General features: G+C 37.1%; 2 long non-coding RNA genes across 2 annotated transcripts; one reads left to right on the top strand and one right to left on the bottom strand.

Moving 5' to 3' along the window:
• Positions 1-258: 258 nt before the first annotated feature.
• Positions 259-11,881, bottom strand: LOC136843543 (uncharacterized). Its single transcript, XR_010854561.1, has 3 exons — positions 11,732-11,881; positions 993-1,460; positions 259-445 (listed from the first exon to the last, which is right to left on the bottom strand). It is a non-coding gene; the product is annotated as an uncharacterized lncRNA (long non-coding RNA).
• Positions 2,331-5,732, top strand: LOC136843085 (uncharacterized). Its single transcript, XR_010854440.1, has 2 exons — positions 2,331-2,460; positions 3,439-5,732. It is a non-coding gene; the product is annotated as an uncharacterized lncRNA (long non-coding RNA).
• Positions 11,882-12,560: the final 679 nt, after the last annotated feature.

Below are 12,560 nucleotides of genomic sequence, written 5' to 3'. Positions count from 1 at the left end.
AGAGAGAGAGAGAGAGAGAGAGAGAGAGAGAGAGAGAGAGAGAGAGTATAATGACCTGTTATTTCAAGCAAATCATCAAAACTACACACACACACACACACACACAGTATATAAAGACCTGTCATCTCAAGAAAATCGACAAACGATGAGAGAGAGAGAGAGAGAGAGAGAGAGAGAGAGAGAGAGAGAGAGAGAGAGAGAGAGAGAGGTCTAATTAGAAAGGATTTAACAAACACCAAAAAATGGAAAACTGGCGTTCATCACTTATCTTTGGCGCCTATCGATAAGAATCTCTCGTTGGCTACGTCCATAAAAAATCTTGGTCTCTCTCTTTCCTTTATCCATATTAATGTTTGTGACCACCACTTCGGATTTGATATGATTAATAGCATAGTTTATTTTCTTCTGTTCATGCTGGGAGAGGGTGGCTGGTTCCAGTGTTAGCCTGGAAAGGAAATATAATGTATGTTTAGAAGGCAGAATTTATTTGAGAGTTGGGAATACAGTCTACAATTTCAGCTTTATATATATATATATATATATATATATATATATATATTATATATATATATATATATATATATATATATATATATATATATATATATATATATACTGTATATATATATATATATATATATATATATATATATATATATATATATATATATACTGTATATATATATATATATATATATATATATATATATATACATATATATATATATATACAGTATATATATATATATATATATATATATATATATATATATATATATATATATATTTATAGAGAGAGAGAGAGAGAGAGAGAGAGCGTATATAAATACCACCTATTGTAACGCACTTGCACTTTTGTATAAGTATGTTTGAAAATAAAGATGTTTCTATACAAAAGTACCATAGTCGCTACGAGGTCCTGTGTTCATAAGTTATGGAAGAATTTCAAGTTTATATTATACCCTAAAATACAATAAACACTGATAACTTACCCCCTACGTTTGGCAGGCCACCGCAGAATCTTGAGTGGGTCTTGTGCTTGTGTAAACATATATACTGCAGGCCCACCACTTCCGCTGCATTTCTTAAAATTCTGGCTGGACTTGATAAGTGTTCTATGCCTTTTTAACACTTGCTTACTAGGCGCGATAGTGTTTTTTTTTTAGGCCTACTGGACAATACTTGGGCCTATGCAGTAAAACTTGAATATTTGCACTATATATATATTCTGCTTCTCATAACACAAAGGAAGGAGGATATTCTTGCTTTGGGGCCTATTGGACAATGCCTACACAGTATAATTCTTGAAGTATTTGCAGAAGTAGCTCTGTTTCTTGCAAAAAAAAAGTCGAGAGAGAGAATGCTGAAGTGTATCTCTCTCTCTCTCTCTCTCTCTCTCTCTCTCTCTCTCTCTCTCTCTCTCTCTCTCTCTCTCTAAATCCGAATGAAGTCACATCCTCCTGCAAAAGAAATGACAGTGCTGTAGTTCAGATTTGATAAATAATAATAATAATAATAATAATAATAATAATAATAATAATAATTTCTAAGTTCAGCCCTTTATTTAAAATGATGAAAGATACATAACTACATAAATTTCACTTTCGTGCTTTTGTGGGTTTTCTTAAATGACTTCTACAAGCTTCTACAACCATTACAAACAATGACACGCAAGCCTCGACAGGATATTTAGAAAATTCTACCTTACTAATTATTTCCACACTGTAGGTTTGAGTTTTACCCGAAATATTCCCTTAGTAAGCCAATGGCTGTATTGAATAAGTTATCAATGACATACGTATCTAAACCTTATCATTTGTACCGTGCAGGGAATAGGCCTGATTTTGAATCATAATGATAGCTTGTAATGTAGATTGCAATATGGTAATTCTATACAATTTCAGCCCATCTCCTGGTAATCTGAACACGTTCTCAACGCAAATTTCACAATACTGATTAACCAGTCGGTATTCTTTACGTTTATATTAATTTGTTTGTTTATTTACTATTCTGTAAGAATACCACTTGATACGGGAATGGGTGTATGCAATCACGATTCATACAGGCCTAAAGATGTACACCATAGGTCTAAGGGAACGCGTCGTGATGCTTGCGCCTGGATTGAAGCGTCACGCTGCTTCCAGATCAATTATTCTTTATTAATGCGAGTCGTGCGAATTAACGCTAGTTAGATTATGCCTCTCCCTTTGGAAAAGAATAAAGACATGTACAGTATAGTATCATTACAAATTTTGTAACCTTTATAATAACGAAAGTTCTAATCTATATGCTGTACGATAATTACAGTATATGGCTAAGGCAGAAATCCTATGTACAGGGGAACGATAGACCTATACCAGCATCACTTAGGAGTATGGATATGCAGTAAACGCGCGGCCATATGCAATTTGTGCTCAAGGATAATTGAGAATAGATTTCATCTCTTCGACTCTGATAAAGGTATTTGTGCTCTCGGTACAATCATTATTGTACAAAGTTATTTAGGAATGTTTTTTAGCACGTGTGGTGACATTTGTAGGCCTATTGTGGGGCAATTATGATTCTCAGTGCCTCCATTTTTTAATAATTCATATTTATTATTTTAGGCTGAGACTGAATTTATTTATAAGTAAAATCAGTAAAGTGACGTTTCCACTTTTTTTATCTGTTCGTTATCAAGAAGAAATGTTTAGGCCTATTTTTTAAAAATATTTTATCTGAATGAGCAGTTAAGTGACGAAAACATACTTCCACGAAGTTGATTCTTCTCTCTCTCTCTCTCTCTCTCTCTCTCTCTCTCTCTCTCTCTCTCTCTCTCTCACCAATACTGTATACGGATCCTTCAGCATGCACCCTAGACGCTCGCATTTTCGGCGCAATGCTGTAATTAAGGAAAAAAATCGAAGACAGTTAAACCTAATTGATTCGTTTTGCCCAAACGATAACTCCACAAAATAACGCCTGGAATATATTGTCTTGTGTTACACGAAGACGGGCTAAATATTGATTAATATCGAATGTCTGTTGAAAATGCATCACGTCATCTAAAAATAATGAAATGGATTGTTATTAATAGAGATTTGGCACAATCGTTGTGCAGTGTGGGTGGGTAGACCTGATCCTACCTCTCGTCTTGGCTTCCTAAATACACACGCTCTCTCTCTCTCTCTCTCTCTCTCTCTCTCTCTCTCTCTCTCTCTCTCTCTCTCTCACTTTTGGTTACATATCTTCTCTGTAGAGTTTTGGTGTCTCGTATGATAAATTCTCTCTCTCTCTCTCTCTCTCTCTCTCTCTCTCTCTCTCTCTCTCTCTCTCTCTCTCTCTCTCTCTCTCTGGGGCAGAGTCATATCCAGTCAGCCCTTAGCAAAAGCTACACAAATTAAACGCACATGTGCACGCATATACTCTTAACTCACGTACATCTTTCCGTGCACGCAGATCATGACCCAGGCAACGTACAATAAACTGTGGGAACTGAAACTTAGACCAGAGGAACTTGAAACTTTTGGGTTTCCAAGAGCGCATCCTGATGACCCCACGAGAGCCATTTTGAAGACCTACCAAGAGTCCCAAGAGTCAGAAACGGAAGAACTAAGTCTACCGTACTGTCGAGGAAATGCACGCGCTGTGACGCGGTCTTCGAAGTAGACCATGAGGGCAAAGCCAAGAGACAGACCTATCGTTACCACCCTTTTAAGACCACGTACACCAAGAAGTACCGGTGCTGTGGGAGGAAAAGTACCGGGAAACCTTGCAAGCAAGCCAGGCAACACATCCATAATCATTTGCCCCCCGGAGCGTTGGAAAATTTCAGACAGACGAAATACAACCCCAATCCGGCGAAGACGATCTATTCCTTAAAATGGGGTCTTGTCTACACGGAGAAGGGCATGGAGGTGGCTTGCGTATCCCTCGTAGACTCATTCTGCACGACTATCTACGAAAGGATAGTCAAACCGGAGGGGAATATTTTGGATTACAACACCTAGCTCAGCGGGCTGGAGAAACGCCACTTGATAAACGAACAAATAACACTTGACCAAATTATTTCTGATCTGAATGTGCTGATAGGTCCGAACACAATTCTCGTTGGCTTCTGGTTACAAAGGGACCTAGTTTACCTTCGCATGTTACATGAAAATATAATTGAAATAACGGCTCTGTACCCACACAAGTTGGGCCCACAGTACAAGAATTCACTTTACTACTTGAGGAAGACATATTTCTGGGGAGGACATTAGGGCTCCTCTAAAAGTCACTGAGGAGGCAAATACAGCCATGAAATTGGCAATGTATATGATATAAAGTGCCTTACAAGAGATGTTAGTGAAGGTGGTTTCATCGAAGTCAAACCACCTGGGAAAATTTGGCTCTATACGCATGAATGTTTAGGCTCATGTTCCATGAAAGTGATTTGTCTGACTATGTATATAGTACCCTCCCTAACTTCCTGATTACTTTTACAGAGTACAAAGTTTCTAGTTATATAACTTGTTATACGTGTACCTTAGTATACAATTACCATAGGGTTATACCACTTAACTGGTCACTTTTTCTCTAAGCAATTAATTGCATGGTTTTGTCAGGAAAGCTTTTTTTCTATAAAATAATGTGCATATTTTTATTCCTTTTATATTAGTCCAGGAGGGCTATAGTTTATATATATTTTCTATACACCATAACCTTGGTTTTGTGATTTCAGTAGTTCATGCAGTGTACCATTTGAGGTGACATGTCTAAATTAGTACTTGTTTCTTAGATTTACAACTAATATTATGTTCATTTTCAAACTCCTGGAATTAAAATAATAATTTTTTACACACTAACAGTGTTCTCTGGGTAGTAGTGTTGAATAAAAACTTTTTATCTGGCTAGCAATGGTTAAATAGTAAATCTAAATCGTTTCTTAGTTTTACCAAGTAATGTCCTGTTCATTTTTTTCCCTTTCCTGATATTCGCATAACTGCTGGTTTTATAGGCCACTGGCAGTGTCCTCTGGGTAATATTGTTGAATACAGACCATTTTATCTGGCTAGCAATGTTTAAATAGTAAGTCTAAAGTGTTTCTTAGTTTTACCAAGTAATGTTCTGTTTTTTTCCCCTTTCGCATATATCTGCTGTTTTTTTAGGCACTGACTGGTCCTCTGGGTTAGTACGCCAAATCTATGTGAATACTGTGTAACTGCAAAGATTTACATTTTCAAGAACTGTACAGCTATGCACACTAAAGACAGTTACAACTGAATTAAATTTTGTTCTTAGAAACTGTTTATGTCCTTATTTTTGTTTGCCCAGCTTAAAGAACAACATACAATACTGTAATTTGTGCTGTATTTGTCTTGTGAACCTTAGGTAAATATTTATGTGAATCATTAAATCCACACTTCATGAGATTAGTGTGCCATTATGCCAAAAATTTTTGGGTTACTCTTGTGGTATTTTGAGTAATAATGGCTACCACCTTGAATTCTGGTTATTACTGAATGAAGTCGACACACTTTTTTTCCGGTGTGAAATATATTTAATTTTACTTAGTCCAGCGTGACGTCTGTTTTCCATAGCACAAATTAAATTTTTTTCCCCAACTAAGAATGTAACCTTTTGAGTTTTGTATTTCAGAAATTCATATTGTTTACCTCCTGTAACATTTATGCATATACAATGTAACCTTTCTTGATGTAGGAAATTCCTATTGTTTAATTTCTGTATTAATCACTTTCACATTTTAGTAACAGATTTTTTAGTATAATTCCTTTCTTATCCTGCGCTATATTTACGAAAAGAGCGCATTAACTGTAGTCTCTTGATTATACTGAATTCAGAATGTCTTGATCGCATTAATGCTTTAAAAAGCTATCAGTTACTGTAGGCCTATGGAGGCTGGAAATGGTAGCCAGTATTGCTTGTACCATTGTGCCACCTCGTTTGTAAAACGGATAAAATATAGAACGCTTTCAGAATGTCTTGATCGTATTAACTGTAAAATGGTTAATCGTATGTAACGCTTTAAAAAGCTGTCAGTTACTGTAGCCCTATGCATGATGCAAGTGGTGGCCAGTGTTGCTTTTACCAATGAGTCACCTCGTTTGTGAAAAGGATAAAATACAGAACTCTCGCACTGTTTAAGGCCTATTCATCATATTAACACTGACTCATATACAATGTCAAGCAATAAAATCTGGTAGAAGCGTTGACAGTCACAATGAAGTGACAACTTCGATGAGTGATAGCTTTTTAAACGGCTTTCAAGTGACCGCTGACGATGTCAAATCATAATTATTATTAACAAAATCCTGATAATTATCGACATCCACAAGCCCCTTAAGATCCTAATTATCATTAACAAAATCCTGATAGTTACTGTTATCCACAAAGCTTACAATTAGGCGCGTGACCGCTGACGATGTTAAATCATAATTATTATTATTAACAAAATCCTGATAATTATCGACATCCACAAGGCCCATAAGATCCTAATTATCATTAACAAAATCCTGATAGTTACTGTTATCCACAAGGCCTACAATTAGGCGCATGGTGCATGAGCCTATAGGTGATTTAAGCAATATTTTTCACGGATCAGTAGCAAATCGCATCTTCATTCAACTCGAAACAGTTTCGTCTGAAAACAAAATTGTTAAAACCACCTCTTTTGGATCAGCAGTTTGTCAATTCCAGCTCAAACACACTCCTGTTCATATAAGGCCAAAGGGAGGTCATTCACCATTAGTTAACTGTCGAAATGCCATTGCTTTAAGTCAGTGCTTGCGAATGGTTTCACCCTTGTGAGGGGTAGGATTACCTCATCGAGGACCTCCGCAGTCAGTCAGTCAGTCAGTCTCTCTCTCTCTCTCTCTCTCTCTCTCTCTCTCTCTCTCTCTCTCTCTCTCAAGTCTTTGCATATCTACACTTTCCAAAATGCTGATCTCTCTCTCTCTCTCTCTCTCTCTCTCTCTCTCTCTCTCTCTCTCAAGTCTTCTGCTCTCTACACTTTCTCAAATCTACACTTTCCAAAATGCTTCTCTCTCTCTCTCTCTCTCTCTCTCTCTCTCTCTCTTTCTCTCTCTCTCAATGGAAATTGAACATTGAAGATTTTAAAAAAATGACAAGGATTGGAAACTTTAATTATTTACGAAAGAATAATTGCCTGAGATACGCCTTAATCACACACACAATCTCAGTGTAGGTCTACCTATAAATGCAATTGAAATTTTACATCGAAATGGGATAAGAATCCTTAACTTTAACGCCTTACTCTGAAGCGTAATCACTGCGCAGGCGCAGATGATTTGGTTACGGGAAGAAATTGTTAATAATCACTTTTAAATGTTTTAAAAAAAAGTTGAAAATGAAAACTAGGGAGCATTAGCCTAATAAATTTTCAGGGCTACTTTCCTATACAATTCGAGAACCTAACTCTCTGAAAATGTTGTTGTTAGATGGTTCCGATGTCTAGGTACTCATTTTGTCTTAAAAAGTCAGACAGCAGGTTGGTTCTAAACACAGAATTGTAATAGAAATTCGTTACCATTGATAGCCTACCTATAACCACCAGATTACCAGCGTAATTTCAAAATAATCAGCGGAATATCATAGTTCCTAAGGCTAAAATTTTAAATAGTTCATGACCCCAATGTGAGTAATCAAAAAAAAAAAAAATAAATAAAACAAAAAAATTTAAAAGAATGGTGTTGCATTCAAAATGTGTTCCGGAGTTTGGGTAAAACAGCTTATTTTCATTTACTCGAAAGTAAAGCATTCCCTCAAGTCGTAACAAACTGCCAAGGGAGGTCCTTAATTCTTTCATGAAAGGAGAACATGTAATGCGGCATCAAGCAGGCATCTGGAATGGGATGTGGTCTGATATGTTCATAGAAACCACATTCATGAGATATGGCCATGGCCCTGGAGGACTGGTGGGCATTACTCTTAAACCAGCTGCCATGAAGAGATGGGCACTTAGTTTACACCACTGCAGCCAGCTTGTTAAAGACCTTGTTGAAATGAAAGAAAACTATAATCAGGTACATGTTATTTCACACAAGGAGGAGTCGGATACTCGCCGACATGCTGATGAAACTGACAGAAAGAAAATCTGTGAGAAGCTGTCACCTTTCATTGATCCTTTGAGTCCAGATGAACATCAAGATGGCCTTGTCAACATAGCTTCTGGGGTTGTGAAATATAGCCAAGTGAATGTTGATGAAGCAGTTGCCATCGGAAATGAACAGATGGTAGAATTTCATGAATCATGGCCGGCAGGGTTCCATAATCCAATTCGAACCAGAGTTAAAACACTGTCTGACACTAAGAAGAGCATTACTATTGGTCCATCATACACATTTGACACTGCTCTGATATACTCTAGAGTACTGGGTATTTTGGCAACAACAGGCATTGATTTGAAGCATGTATTTAACCATGAACTTGCTCCAGTGCCAACATCAATATTTGATGAAGTGGCCTTATGAGAATAACAAGACAAATTAGTATTAAAGACGAATCTGCAGGTTGAGCAATCTTCTCGCTCAAACTACAGGGATCAACTAATTCAAGAAGTGCTAATCATTGATGGATGTGCAAAAGAGGCCATCCATGACTACATTGATAGCTTTGTTGACTACATCACGCACAAGCTATGATTACAGTATTAAAGATAGAACAAGGAGTGGACATACAGGAGGCGTTACCTGACAGTACCAACTGAGGCTAGATATGCCCCTACCAAAACATTGTCTTATCCTCAATGTTACATACAACAAGAAGCAACTGATTGAACTTATTTGCCAGCAATTGCCATCAAGGATATCTCTACCATCATCTCATGAAGCTTACAAACACAAGCTAGTCCTTACAGGAGGTAACCCAGTTCTAGTTCAGGTTGAACAAGGAGCTTGTTTGTAGAAGATATGACCTCAAAACTACACATGAAGAGGGAGATGTTATTGTACAACAGATGATTCATCTTGCAAGAGAAGGAGGGTGTTCAATCAAAGTTATTTGTGATGACACTGATGTGTTCCTCCTTCTTGCACACCATTACCATAGTAACAACATTAACATTTCTGTTGTAATGGAAGGGACAAGTGCCAAGAGATCAGTCTGCAGTATTTCTGGCACAGTGATCAAACATCAGGACATAATTGAAGATTTGTTAGCAGGCCATGCACTCACTGGATGCGACACGACAGCTTACATGTGGGGCATTGGAAAGACTACAGCTATCAAGATCCTGAGGAAGGGGTATATACTGAAAAAAAACAGGAGATGAACAAAGTGACTTTAGTGCTATTGTCGATGAAGCCAGCAAGTTTATTGTCGCGTGCTATGGTTGCCATAAAAACACTTTGTCAGAGGCTTGTTATCAGGTGTGGTTGGCAAAATCAGGTAATAGAAAGGTCACTAGGATGCCAGCACTGAAGTCCTTGCCACCAACCACTGAGGCATTAATAGAAAATGTGAAGCGTGCTCACCTTCAAGTGTGTATCTGGAAACATGTGAAGGGGCCAGATCCTCCAAACCTTGACCCTATATTATACGGCTGACAAAAAGAGGAACATTCAAGAGTCCCTTTCTCCTGTAACAACTCCTCCAAATACCAAATCAGCTCCAGAAGAGATTCTGCAGATGAATCAGTGTGGATGCTCTGGTAATGAGTCATGCAAATCTCGAAGGTGTGGTTGCATGAATAGTCAGCCATCTTGTACAATCTTTTGTGCTTGCAGTGCATGTGGGAACTGCTATAATCTTTGGACAAGACGTGACATGAGTGACGACGAAGACAGTGATGTTAATGAAGAGCATATAGAGGAAACTGAAGACTAGCATATCCTTCTGCATATTGCGCATATTAAACTTTTCAAAGCAAAAGACAATATAGTATTTCAAAGCATATTTTGCATCGTTTATTGAAAATAGTAAAGTAATGACGTAGTTGAATAATAATTTTTTTTTTTTCATTGCTTTGTATTTTGATTCTATGCTCAAATGTCTGGTAATTATGATTCATCTTTCTGGGTGTAAGTATTGCTTGAATTTTGCCTGAAATGAATAGTCTTTGAGATATTTATTGCTAAAAGTTAATAACGTGCGGAAAACCTATTATTGTAATTTTGAAGCAGTTTTAATGATGAAATGAGATATTTCATATAGAATATAAACATTCTGGCACACGTTATTCGTTTCTTTGTGAATCCTAACAGAATATACCTCTAATAATGATAATTTATCAAAGTAATGATCAAGAGACCAATATTTACATATTGCGGTATCCATATTGGCGGCCATCTTGAATATCTCAAAACCCTGAAGCCTGCCAGTGTGGCATCATTCAGATCTGAAATCAGCACCCTCTAAATAGGAGAAATCAGTCAAAACACATTGGGCAGACCTTGCAACAAGGTTCGGGCTTTGGCACCAACACTAAAAATGGTGTTTTACAAGAAACTTGCCGTGCAGCTTTTTGGATAAAATACACACGTATTTTTAATTGTATAACTCGAGGTCTCATGATTGTTAAAATGCAGGGGAAAACAACGTATGTAGACGTATTAACATCAAGAAAAAAAACACACTGGAACGAGAAACATGACGTGCAGCTTTTTTGGATAAAATACACACGTAGTTTTAATTGTATAACTCGAGGTCTAATGCCTGTTAAAACGCGGAAAAAAAACCGTATGAATACTTATCATCATCAAGAAAAAACACACCCTGAAAGCCTCAATTGACAGACTTGTTCAGCAGATATTGTTGAGTACAAACAGCCACCTGCCTTTCCTAAAAGATACCCAGTCTATGAAAAACAATACAAGATTGGTGCGCAAATACCCACGCAGGTATACCTAACTGCAGTGACCCTAACCACACGAAAATAAAGATACACAAATTCAATGACCCTATCCTTGCAGAAATACAGACTTAAGTGGTAATTTTACACAAATATAAATTTGTGGTAATTTTACAGGGAAGCTCCACGGGACGTCGTTCATACCGCCCGTGTATGAACGTGAAAAATATACACAAAAAGTAAATTTATCAAATGATCTCGATATATTTCTCATACTATCTCACCTGTGCTACATTATACACACCCTTTTCTATATTGCCCAGTCAAAAAACTATAATAATAAACGAGCTCTTCTGTAGAATTATCATTCCTGTGATGCTAAGTTCACTAGATGGGGCACTGAACTTTTAACGGCCAATGACCGTGCCTGGAAGACTTTTCCTGGAAACAGCATAATCTTAGACATTTCATGATTTACCACCAAGTTTTTAATCAGGTTTCACTTGGAAACATTCTAACTCGCCAGGTAAAACCATTTCCTGTTCACCAGATCTTTCTTGATTCTGCAATAATGCTACATCAAGCAGCACTGGATTTGAACAATTTCATGATTTATTACCACATTTTAATCAAGTTTCACTGAGGGACAATTCTAAATCCCCAGGTAAAAGCACTTCCTAATTACCAGACCATTTGTTGGTTCAGCAATGATACATCATCATACAACACTTGACACTGTATTCCTAAATTTAAAATACACGACACGGAACACCTACTAACTAGATATTATCAGAGAGGCACTGGTCAAGTCTTGCCCATTTTCTGAGGACGAAGACGACAATACACCGAAAAATATGGCGTCTACCAACTACAAAAACTGGTACAAAATGGATGTTAACATATTCCTAAATTGAAAACACACTAGAAGGAACACCTACTTACAAGACACTATCAGAGAGAGCCCCTAGTAATCAGGAGTCAGGACGAAGCAGCCAATATAGAGAGAGAGAGAGGTGGCGTCTTCCAACTATAAAATTTGCACAGCCTAGCCCCAACACACCTTCACGACACAATGGCCTCTTCAAGACTAAGCTAAGCCCTCACCTAGTGATGATTTACCCTTGACCAATAAGCACCTCAACATGGCTGACTATTCTATTGGCTTTCCTCATTGGCTGAATGAAGCCTTGTTCCTGTGGCTAACAAGCTTGTAAGGTTCTCCACCACCGGCTGGTTGGTGGAACTAGAAGGGCAATTTCTTAGTGATAATTGTCACCTTTAATGTAAGTAATTAATTATACGTATGAATAACTTTTTTCTATTATGAAATTCAGGTATTTCAGGAGCCACCAAGGCCAAGGGTGCATTTTTGAATAATATTTTCCAATTCTTATTCTTTTTTCTATGTAGCGAGATATTCATTTTTGCATTCACACACACACGCACCCATACACACCATATGTGAGTAAATGTGAATGTGTATGATTTCAATAAACACGCATACATGCATACACAAGCAACCATATACATACACGCAAATTGTCTTCTTTGTCTTTTACTAAATTCCAACCCAAGAGAAACTGTACTGAATATCATTGCTCCTAAATATTTGAAAGATTACTGCCAGATATCTATTGTCACTCTAATTTAAACCTTCTCTTCCATCTACGACCTCTTTCTTACCACTACAAAATCTATAAGTAATATAAAACCAATTTGCTTGAAAACTTAAGGAAATGAGCCCTTTGTTCAGACCTTTTGTTGAATAAAA

The sequence above is a fragment of the Macrobrachium rosenbergii genome, chromosome 11 (genome assembly GCF_040412425.1).
Source record: "Macrobrachium rosenbergii isolate ZJJX-2024 chromosome 11, ASM4041242v1, whole genome shotgun sequence".
NCBI lineage: Eukaryota > Metazoa > Arthropoda > Malacostraca > Decapoda > Palaemonidae > Macrobrachium > Macrobrachium rosenbergii.
The sequence above is the reverse complement of the archived record's forward strand: the minus strand, read 5'-3'. Positions and strand labels throughout refer to the sequence as shown.